Genomic DNA, 11603 nt, shown 5'->3' on the forward strand with positions numbered 1-11603 from the left:
CTGTAAAGACAGTGACGAAGACGTCGATTTTTACCATATCAGTCCGAGCGCGAGTCCAATGATGAAACATTGGAAGAACTAGTTATTCAACCCAAACCTCCATCGCATGGACGACTTGAGCATTACGTTTCTCAGTGATGCGCTACTCATTTTGAGGTACATTATGAGATGTTGCAGCTGTAATTCCTCACCATCAGCATTAACAAGTGTATATTCATCAACAAACCCATCTGTATATTTGTAATTTATTGCAGTGCACATGTGGGAACTATATCAATAACGGTGCATATGTTCACCCAGCACTAACGCGAATGACTGATATAACAAACGTTTGTAAAACAAAACTTGCTACATCCTTTATCTTTACTCAAAGTAGTGAGAACGACAGACAATCTGCATTAATCAGCCCACAGCATAGCAGATGTATTACAGTAAGACAATAATAACGTGAGTTGAAACTTGAACGTGAACTTACTAAATATATACAATCAATAATTATTCATACTTACAGGTTGTGATTCTGAGGAGCAAGCTGGTCATAATAATTTGGGTTCTGACCCGTCTTTTTGCGATTTTGCGATTCCCACGTTGAACTCCAAGATTTGAGAAGAAGTCGTCAGTGAAATGGCATGTTTGAGGGTGTCAAGTTGTTTGCGGGTGGCAAACGTACAACATAGACGGGCATTATGTACGACGACGACATTAACATGCCTAAGACTTTTGCAGAGTACTGTATATCTTGAGAACTGAATCCATATCTCATGCACTATATAGACATTTACATTCACGCGTGTCCATGCAAGTCAATTGGGTCGAAAATAGACTATTGATACCTGCTGATATACACAGATATTTACTTTCACGTAGGCGCAGAACACACATGATAGTTGACAGTCGCCTTTATTCCTTTTGGTGTGTTCAAGCGCAGATTTCTGGCCGAGACGAAGCCAACGAGAGGCGACAACACAGTCAGCTTTCATCACTGGATAGTTCTTTGACGTCGGCCTGGTGTGTCCCGGGCTTTACATGTCGGTCAGATGTTCTCTTGGCCAACGAAAGCTGCGATGGAGTCCAGACCTTCTAGCATCAGTGTGAAGGTCTGGCTATGTGAGACTACAGCGTATGTGACTCTCATTGAATGATTTACCAAACGTTCTCTTAACTTAACTTGAGCTATTAGGATCTGACTGTCTGGAATTACGTATGGTCGGTGGGGAAACTCCTAAAATCCCTTGAGGGAAAAATGAAATCCTAAGCAGTTAATCCTGTCAGCAGCATTCAGGATAAGCATATTAGGATTCATTTTGGCATAGTAGAATAGACACTGCACTCTGTTTCGTAATTCCATGACTAAAGTCCGGCTTACATGTATCATTTTGTGAGGCTTTGGTCTAATGGTGCCAGTTCTCTAGTTTCTGATAAAGGTAAATATTAGATATGTTCCGACAGAAGGGGTCAAAGTTAGATTGATGTTTCATCCCTAGGATGGTAGATGTCAGTCTTACGGTGGACTGTGGAAATATTTCATGGGGGTTATAAATTATGAAGCCACTCAAAACAAAGCACAGGCAGACTCGATCTGTGGTGTGGAGCATTTCACATGGCAGTCAGATGGAAGCTGAGCGGAATTATAATTTCTCTACATCTGTTTTGTTTTGTTAAAGGCAGTATCTTATTTTGGCAACCATATTTTTTTTTATACACTCTAGGATTGTTTGCACCTTAAGAATAATAATGATATTTATTTATTTTTTATTTATTTTTACGATTTTTGTATTTATTTTTAAGAAATATGAGTTGTACTTCCTGTGCACGAGTCTTATTCAGTTTTGTGTAATGTTAGGTTTTGAACTTAAGTTTAACAGTTTTGAAATAATGATTATGCGTAAGGAAATATGTACAACTCAAAGCATTATTTCAAAAGACAACTAGCAGTGTATAAAGTGTGATCAGTTCATTGGTATTATAATTCAAGTTTTGAAAATGTACCACTTAACTGTACCAAAATAGTTCCAAAATGAAAAAAAAATATATATATATATTTCAATGCTTTTGCGTTCCAGTGAGTGAATGCAAAGCTTCTCGTAAAGAACTCAAAAAGTTTACGAGCGAACGCAAAGTTTCTCAGGGAAATGCAAAACATTTGTGAGAGAACGCAAAAGCACATGAATGTTCCTCCCATCTCATATTTTTTTCCATCACCGTGTCCCTTTAGTGTGTTTAACAGTAACCCTTGTGAGAAAAAAACACCAACACTTTAGCATAAAAAAAAATAAAAAAAAGATTACTTAGAGAAATAATACCGCCTACATTTAAAAGAATATGTGCAAACTGGTTGTAATATTTTCAGACACTTAATTGCATGTTGTTTATTTGCAATTAAATGAAATTGTGCATTTATATAAAATTCAATTAGTTGGAGTTAAGAGTGCTTTTAAAGACCAACTAAAGCATCTTTAAATATAATTACTTTATTGACTTTGAAATATGCTATTTTATTTTAAAAATATTATGAAGTGCACTCTGAAAAGTTCAGTTCATGAACTTTTCAGTAATATTATACTATCTACAAGTACAGGTTTTTAAAAAAATCATAAAGTCCTAATCACAAAGTCTGTTTCTGAATGAATGTATTTTTAAGCAACAAAAGGATCGTCCCATTATACAGTATAGTCCAGACATGGGGAAATTGAAACATTTTGTTGACATTTTTTTGCCTCTGGGGCTTTTGATGAAAGAGCAATACAAGTTGTTTCTCTCAAGAAGGGCTTCTCTTCCTGGGATTGTGTGAAGGCTGGATCCCCAAGCCAAGAGCGTGGCCTGATCCTCACCAGCACTCATAAATGTTTGACTGATAGTCAGTCGATTTATTTTATTTTTTATAAATAAATATTTTATATGTGTGTGTGTGTGTGTGTGTGTGTGTGTGTGTGTGTGTGTGTGTGTGTGTGTGTGTGTGTGTGTGTGTGTGTGTGTGTGTGTGTGTCATGTCATAAGATTTTGCCATGATGCACAAATTATTAACATCACACACAACAAAATTCATGAAAAAATGCTTCATTCATTTATATTATAAATAAATATTTGATGTATTTGGATAACACTGGTATCAATCTCAGACAGGCTTGTTAAATAGTTTACCAGGTCGTCTTAGGTAAATGGAAAACCTACTTAAAGAGGTTGTTCCACATTATTAAGCAAGTCATATTTCTCATGGAGAGGAAGAAAGATCTTTCTGTAGATGAAAAGCATGCAATGTCTTGCAAAAGGCATGAAAACAACAAATATTTAGCGAAAACTGAATAGAGATGATCAAACTGTCAACTGAGTGATTTCGAGCACAGAAGAGCTCAGTCAGATGAAGGCTTATTCAGGATGTTGAGCAGTGAACATGTATTTGAAGCTGCTGGAGTCTCAAGAACCTCTCCATGCTGGCTGGCAGATGTACATAAAGTTGCATTTCAGCCACAACTAACCAACGCTCACAAATAAAACTATACACTCACTGGCCAGTTTATTAGGTACACCTTTAAACACGTTAAAGCAACACTGTGGAACTTTTTCTCTTCGGTCCCCCTACAGGTTGGAAGCGGAATTGTCCATTACCGCTGTCGTAAATCATTTCACCGCCCGCAGCCGACTGTCGCACACACACTCGCTTATCCAACACCGGCTTTGGAATGAACGATGTCCACAGATAAGGTAGAGTATGTTGCATGATTTCATGAAAGTATGATGTATTGCGACATCAGAAACAAAGAAAAACTAAATAATGACTATTGTAACGCTTGCCGTAAAGCAAGTCAAATTTGTAGTTTTCTTATGTCTCATTAGAACTACAGAAACGCGACCCGATCTGGCAATCTTACATAGTGTGGTTATAGCAGATAAAGGACCGCAAAGCAGAGGCATAAGTGCCTTTCACCGTGTTACGACTTGATGAACCACTGAAACGATTTTGGAAACATTATTTTAAGGTAAAACTGTTTACATAGTGTTGCTTTTAGGCATGTATGTTCGAGCTAATAGAAAGGCAACAGTAACTCAAATAAGCACTTGTTACAACCGAGGTCTGCAGAAGAGCATTTCTGAACACAAAACACGTTCAGCCTTGAAGCAGAAGAGCAGCAGAAGACACAGCGGTGACACTCCTGTCCGCTGAGAGCTGAAACTGAGGCTACGGTTCACACTTGCTCACCAACATTGGACAATAGAAGATTGAACAAGATGTGCCTGCAGGTCTGATGAGTCTCTATTTCTGCCGCACCATTCTGATGGTTAGAATTTGACATAAACAACATGAAAGCATGGATCCATCCTGCCTCGTCTCAATGGTTCAGGCTGATGCTGGTGGTGTGATGGTGGATATTTTCTTGGCACACTTTGTGCCCCTTACCAATTGAGCATTGTTGAGTTTTGTTGCTGTCCATGTCTATCCCTTTAGGACCACAGCGTTCCCATCATCTGACAGCGTTCCCATCGTTCCCATCGTAAGGCTACTTCCAGCAGGATAACACACAATGTCTCAAAGCTCAAAACATCTCAACTGGTTTCTTGAACATGACAGTGAGTTCATTAAACTCAAATGGCTTCCACAGTCCAGATCCACAGTAGTGCTCCTTTGGGATGTGCTGGAACGGGATATTCACATCATTAATGTGCATGTGCAGGATGTTATCAAGACAATATGGACCAAAAGGAATGTTTCCAGCACCTTGTTGAATCTATGCCACGAAGAATCATATACAGTACAGGCCAAAAGTTTGGAAACATTACTATTTTTAATGTTTTTGAAAGAAGTTTCTTCTGCTCATCTTTGATCAAAAATACAGAAAAAAAAAGTAATAGTGTGATATATTATTACAATTTAAAATAATTGGTTTTCAATGTATTATTCTTTAAATTGTCATTTATTTCTGTGATGCAAAGCTGAATTTTCAGGATCATTACTCCAGTCTATCACATGATCCTTTAGAAATCATTCTAATATGATGATTCATTATCAAAGTTGGAAACAGTTCTGCTGCTTAATATTTTTTCATAACCTGTGATACTTTTTTTAGGATACTTTGATGAATAAAAAGTTTTTTTTTAAAAAGAAAAGAAAAAAAGAAGCAAATGTTTTAAAATTAGAAATCTTTTGTAACAAGAATATACACTACTGGTCAGTAATTTGAGTATTTTTTTTTTTTTTTAATAAATCAATACTTTAATTCAGCACGGATGTGTTAAATTGACAAAAAGTGATAGTAAAGAAGATTTATGTTATTAGAATTTTTTTATTTATTTATTTTTTGAATAAATGCAGTTCTTTTTAACCTTTTATTCATCAAATATATTAAGCAGCAGAACTGTGTCCAACACTCATAATAAATCAGAATATAAGAATGATTTCTAAAGGATTATGTGATAGACTCACATGTGACAATGAAGACTGGAGTAATGATCCTGAAAATTCAGCTTTGCATCACAGAAATAAATGATAATTTAAAGTATAATAAATTGAAAACCAATTATTTTAAATTGTAATAACATATCACAATATTAAAAAAAAAAATCTGTATTTTTGATCAAATAAATACAGGGTTGATGAGCAGAAGAAACTTCTTTCAAAAACATTAAAAATAGTAATGTTTCCAAACTTTTGGCCTGTACTGTATACAATAGAGACCATTAAAACTGCAAAAATATAGCACTTTAATGTCCCAAAGGTTGAATAGATTTTATTATTTTACTATGAAAACTTTTAACTTACTAAACTTACTAAACTTACCAAAATTTTAAAATGAATAAACTGAAAATAAAAGAAAAAAAAAGATTTATTTTTGTAGGCCTATATACATCGCTATATAAATTGAATGGCTGTCCTAGCTGTGTAATATAATATAATATGATGTATAATAGATTATATGTTATTATTGAATAGCCATACAATTTATGATATTACATTTAAATTACAAATATTTTGTGGATGTTTTTTTTAAAGCTTTGAAGTTTCAGATTCTAGATTCCAGATTCTATTCTATTCTATTCTATTCGATTCGATTCGATTCGATTCGATTCGATTCGATTCTATTCTATTCTATTCTATTTTATTATATTATATTAAAGAATTCTGTAAATATCTGAATATGCAAACCACAAAAATCCGCAACATATATGTATTTTAAACATATCTATTCCATGCACTGTAAATGCACTGTTTTTACTTGAATAACCAGTTAAAATAGATGTTAAGATCTTTAGGTTAGCACTTTTTTCAGTGTGGTTTTCAATAACATTGCTCTGTTTGTTTCATTGTCTCATCCAATGATGTGAGTTAGTGAACCATAATATTTCCGCCACTCTCATTATTTGTGCAATTTAGATTGGTGACATTAGACACTTCACCTTTAAACAAACTGTTTTACTCTACCCGTCATTTAATAAGTCGGCTTGTTGTGGCCTATGCGCTTTGCTTTGTCTATCATTCTCAATGTAATAAAATAGCTTATTGGAATAATCACATTGGCCAAAACTGATTGGGTCACGAGTACACAATGCAGGCAGCGCAGAAGAAGACATTCAATTATTTTTTAGAGACGGTCTAAATTTGATTGCATTGGCTTTATATTCCACACACTACACGAAATAGCAGTAACCCTCAGAAGTAATTTAGCTGGAACTAACGAGAGAGAGAGAGAGAGAGAGGGAGGACGCTCTTCACTTCAGCTAAACCAGCTTTGATGAACGACCGCTGTCCCACAGCGCACGTTGTCATTAGCCTGACACCAGATAGAAGTTAAGTCTTAAGAAAATGGAAAATTGATTTACCTCTTGCTTTGGAGCAAATTCAGACCTCCTGCATAAACATTGCAAGAGACACCGGCTGAAAGAGACTTTTTTTCTCTTCATCTTGCAGAAGGAATGACAATTTCAGCAGATGTTGTCTAGGTAACAAGTCAGCATGCATTCACTATATGAAATGGAATATGAGCATCCAATTGAAGATTTGGGGAATAAGTTGAATCTCTACAGCCGAACAAATAATTTAGTAAAGTTCTGTGTCTTTTATAAGCATGGGCTTGGGTTTGAGAAATACTGTAGGTGCTGGGAAAAAAAGAACACTAAAAGTTGAGTGCATTAATGTTAAAATAAGGATGATTGATTCCTGAAGACAAAGAGATATACTGATATATTGCCAGCAGCCATATCACCCTGTAGCCCAAGACCGGTTGCCCACTGAAGCTAAGCAGGGCCGAGCCTGGTTAGTACCTGGATGGGAGACCTCCTGAGAAAACCAGGTTTCTGCTGGAAGAGGTGTTAGTGAGGCCAGCAGGGGGCGCTCACCCTGTGGTCTGTGTGGGTCCTAATGCCCCAGTATAGTGATGGGGACACTATACTGCCAAAAGAGCACCGTCCTTCGGATGAGACGTAAAACCGAGGTCCAGACTCTCTGTGGTCATTAAAAATCCCAGGATGTCTTTCGAAAGAGTAGGGGTTTAACCCCGGCATCCTGGCCAAATTTGCCCAGTGGCCTCTGTCCATCATCATGGCCTCCTAATCATCCTCATATACTGATTGGCTTCATCACTGTCTCCTCTCCACCAGTAAGCTGGTGTGTGGTGGGCGTTCTGGTGCAATATGGCTGCCGTCGCATCATCCAAGTGGATGCTGCACATTGGTGGTGGTTGAGGAGATTCCCCACTTCAAAGCGCTTTGAGTGCAGAGAAAAGTGCTATATAAATGTAATGAATTATTATTATTATTCATTATACTGTAGATCTTTTTCCCCCGAAAATAGCATGTGCACAAACTTACTGTATTGAAATAGTGGTAATATTCTCCTCTTTGAGAGACACTTCTCTAGTAGTAATAAACAGAGGAGATCGGGACAACTCCAGTGAATATTTCTGAGGTTGAGATTGTGACTGAAGGAAAGCTATTACATTTACATTTACATTTACATTTAGTCATTTAGCAGACGCCTTTCTCCAAAGCGACTTACAAATTAGGACAAAATTCAGCGAGTCATCATAAAGAGGCAAAAGCAACAACAACGCAAGAAGTGCTCAAAGTACGAAGTTCGGGTATTATTCAGAGTAGCATAAGCCTGATAAGTGATGTTACAAAGGGAAAGGAAATTTTTTTATTTATTTATTTATTTATTTATTTTTCTATATTTTTCTATTAAACATTTCACATTCCCACAATTATTGCATGGGGAACACACATACGGCGAGGTACTCTGTTAGAAGAATATCTTGTTTTGATATATGAAATATTTAAGTTAAAAAAACAACAACAACAAAGTAATTGTTATGGATTCACAGACTCAAGACAGGTTTTTTGTGGAGAAACGGAGATATTTTATAACAGCAATGAACAATAGGAAATGCTGGTACAAATCAGAGTTAGTGCAGTATATAGGGATGATGAATGGATGAGTTTACGGTCTTTGCAGGTGATGAAGGAGATCGTGGACCAGGGATGTACACACCTCGTATATAACACTGATGGTGAGTAGGTAATCTTCAAACGAAAACAACACTGGAGGCATGATGGAGATGGGAACACACTGGAAAATACAGGAGAATCACTGGAGTAACATCAGAGCTTTGGAACACAGGTAAGTTTTCTCATAAACGAGACCGGACAATGATCCGAAAACTGAAAAATGCAGACTTCGGAGAACTTTCCAAGGTATGAAGGCATAAAGACACGTCCGAATACAAAAATAGCTTCACTTCCAGTCTCATGAGATATCTTCATCTGATCGATTTTTGAAATCAGTATAGATGTATCCTTCCCTGCCTTTGATATCCCACAATCCTGTGCTTTCCATTCTGTGACAGTTGAGCTAAAGAATAAAAATGGCATCCCAAAGTTGCCAGAACCATGAAGGACACCCTTTTTAATCTTGCTTATTTATTGGGAAAATCTTATTAAATCCAAAATGATATCTAGCCTCCCATTCATTAACAACTATATAAATTCACCACACTATCTAGTCAGCTTGCTTACCATTCTGGAATTTCTGGTAGGCTAAATACGACTTGAGAGGGCGTTCATGTCCAATTTTTAACTAGAAAACTCAAACAAGTTTTCTTGTTTAAAAACCAAAGTATTTATGATCATTTCGATAACACGTGAAGGCAGCATAATACCATTTAAAATACAGATAGCTATTCTGTAATTAATATTATATTATATTATATTATATTATATTATATTATATTATATTATATTATATTATATTATATTATATTATATTATATTAACCACAAAAAATTCTTATTTGGAAAATTAAAATACTGTCTAAAGTATAAAACAACATATCCGTATTTAAAACAAATTACACATTAAACATATTTCATAGCTTTTCAGTAATTGTCAAGATACTCAGACACAAGAACGAGATGATAGAATACACACAATGGTAAGTTCATTGACACTGCAGGAACTATGGTAAGCAGATGAGCAATGGCAGCGATACAATAATTATTCTCAAAATATTATAATTTTAGGACAAAATTTGTAAAAAAATTATTGTCATTTACAACCGTTTTGAACGAGCTAGGTGTTTGTAATGTTCAAAACCAGTGAAAACGCTATGCAGTTGGGCATTTGGCTCAAATTCTTATTGTTTCTGGATTCAACTTCATATGACAACTAGTGTCCCTTTTACATTTGAAATATCATTTTAGTCCTTATGCTATTTGTTCTATTTCTGTTCCTGTGGCTCAGACAGTACGGCACTAGCAGTGTCAGTGTCATGTGATCAATCCCAGGGAATACATGAACTTGGAAGCATGAAATATCTTGAAGTCGTTTTGAATAAATTTGTCTGACAAATGTATAAATGTATAATGCCAAGCCCCTGAAAAGGGTTCAGGCAACAAGTGAGCGATTACCAAACAATACAACAGTTCCATCTAGTGTTTGGTTTCAAAGGCTAAAAGAAGAGCTTTTAATTTTGCTTTTAATGCAAATGTTGCTTTTATTCTTTTAATGTTGCTGCATTTTATTTGTACATGTATGCATGTGCTGTCTCTTTAATGTTTAATGCTCCAAGGTCAGAAAAGATAATAGATTTATTCTGGCAAAATAGGTCTGGTCTATCTCAAGGTGTGTTTTAACTAATTTAAAGGTTTAGATGCTACGGGAGGAATCAAGCGATGTTCAAGGACTTGTATATCATTAAAATAAATGTTTAAATACGTGTTAGTGTAGTCAGCATTCCCCAAACTGGAGGTCAAATGCTAATCGCTGAATGAGGTCTACTTTTTTATTAGCTATAAAAAATAAAAAATAAAGCATAATTCATCTTTCAACAATGTTGCATACCATTTTCAGAATAAGGAACAGAAATTCAAATTAAATTATGTAACGTTTTGCATTCTACCATTGCAATTTTATTTACAGTAGTGGTGACTTCAAAATTACTCTTGAAAGACTAAGAGTTATGGCTTTCTTGGTATTCCAAGTTTATATTTTGTGGATGATTTAAAAAAAAAAAAAAGTCATATCTTAATTGCAAAATGTATTATCCAAACAACGAGAAATTACATTGAAAATACAATAAATGAAGTAGTAATTGTGAGAACAAAAGGCACATTTAAAATACCAAAACACATAATGTGTTTAATAAATTGTAACGGTGACAACAATAGTGTGCAAAAACTGCAATAAGGCTTTCAGAAGGCAATAACAGTGCCTGGAATAAGTAACATTTTTCATTTCTTTGTTGATTTTACATCACGCCAACAGTCATTGGCTCACATTCAAGCACTCTTCAATCAATATCCATTTTACATTTGCACTGCAGTGTTTGGCACTTTGGGCCTTTCAGCTTGAAGTCCAGGGCAGTCAGGAACCTGTGAGCATTAGACATCAACCATCACTATATTGTGAAGGAGAAGAGGTCAATTGAAGTGATATTTAATGTTTTCAGACCCGTTCTCTTATGAACCCTTAAATGTTTTTATCACCATGCTGCAGCATCCAAGAGCTTATTCCAAGCATATTTCTAGCTACAGTACTTATATTTATTTTCTGTCCTCGGATTTTAGTTTTGCTTTTAATTATTTAGTTTGAAGGTATTTACTAGTGAGCTTTGTTTTCCCCCAGTGAAAAGACTAGCTTAGACGGTTTTCAGGCCTTCCCGCTTGTCTCTCCAGCACCGGAAAAATATCAGATTATATATAAATACTCAAATATTTTCTAATATTAACGCGGGTCCTATAGCTCTTGTCTGATCATAACCCTTCTTTCCCAGTGATATTCCTCTGACCTTTTCTCTTCTGTAATGTCTATCAGCCATCTCTTTTTCTACAGTCTTTCTTCAAATCCCAATCTCCCCCCCATCATGCTGACACGCCCTCTACTGCTGATTGGCTACAAGAGTGTTTTGGCGCTACATCCTTGTTTAGAACCACTTTTTTAGTAATCCGAATCCCTTTTTTAACATTTTTTTAAATCAGCAAAGCAGTGCATTTTATCAGACACTATTAACCATGGTTTATTTTTGCAGTTTTTTCCATGTCTTCATTTATAAAAAATTAAATAAAAATAAAAACAACAACCGGGCCTGCGTCCAAAATAGCATACTTTCTTGAGTAAGT

The sequence above is a fragment of the Leuciscus leuciscus genome (genome assembly GCF_965113295.1).
Source record: "Leuciscus leuciscus genome assembly, chromosome: 17".
Classification (NCBI taxonomy): domain Eukaryota; kingdom Metazoa; phylum Chordata; class Actinopteri; order Cypriniformes; family Leuciscidae; genus Leuciscus; species Leuciscus leuciscus.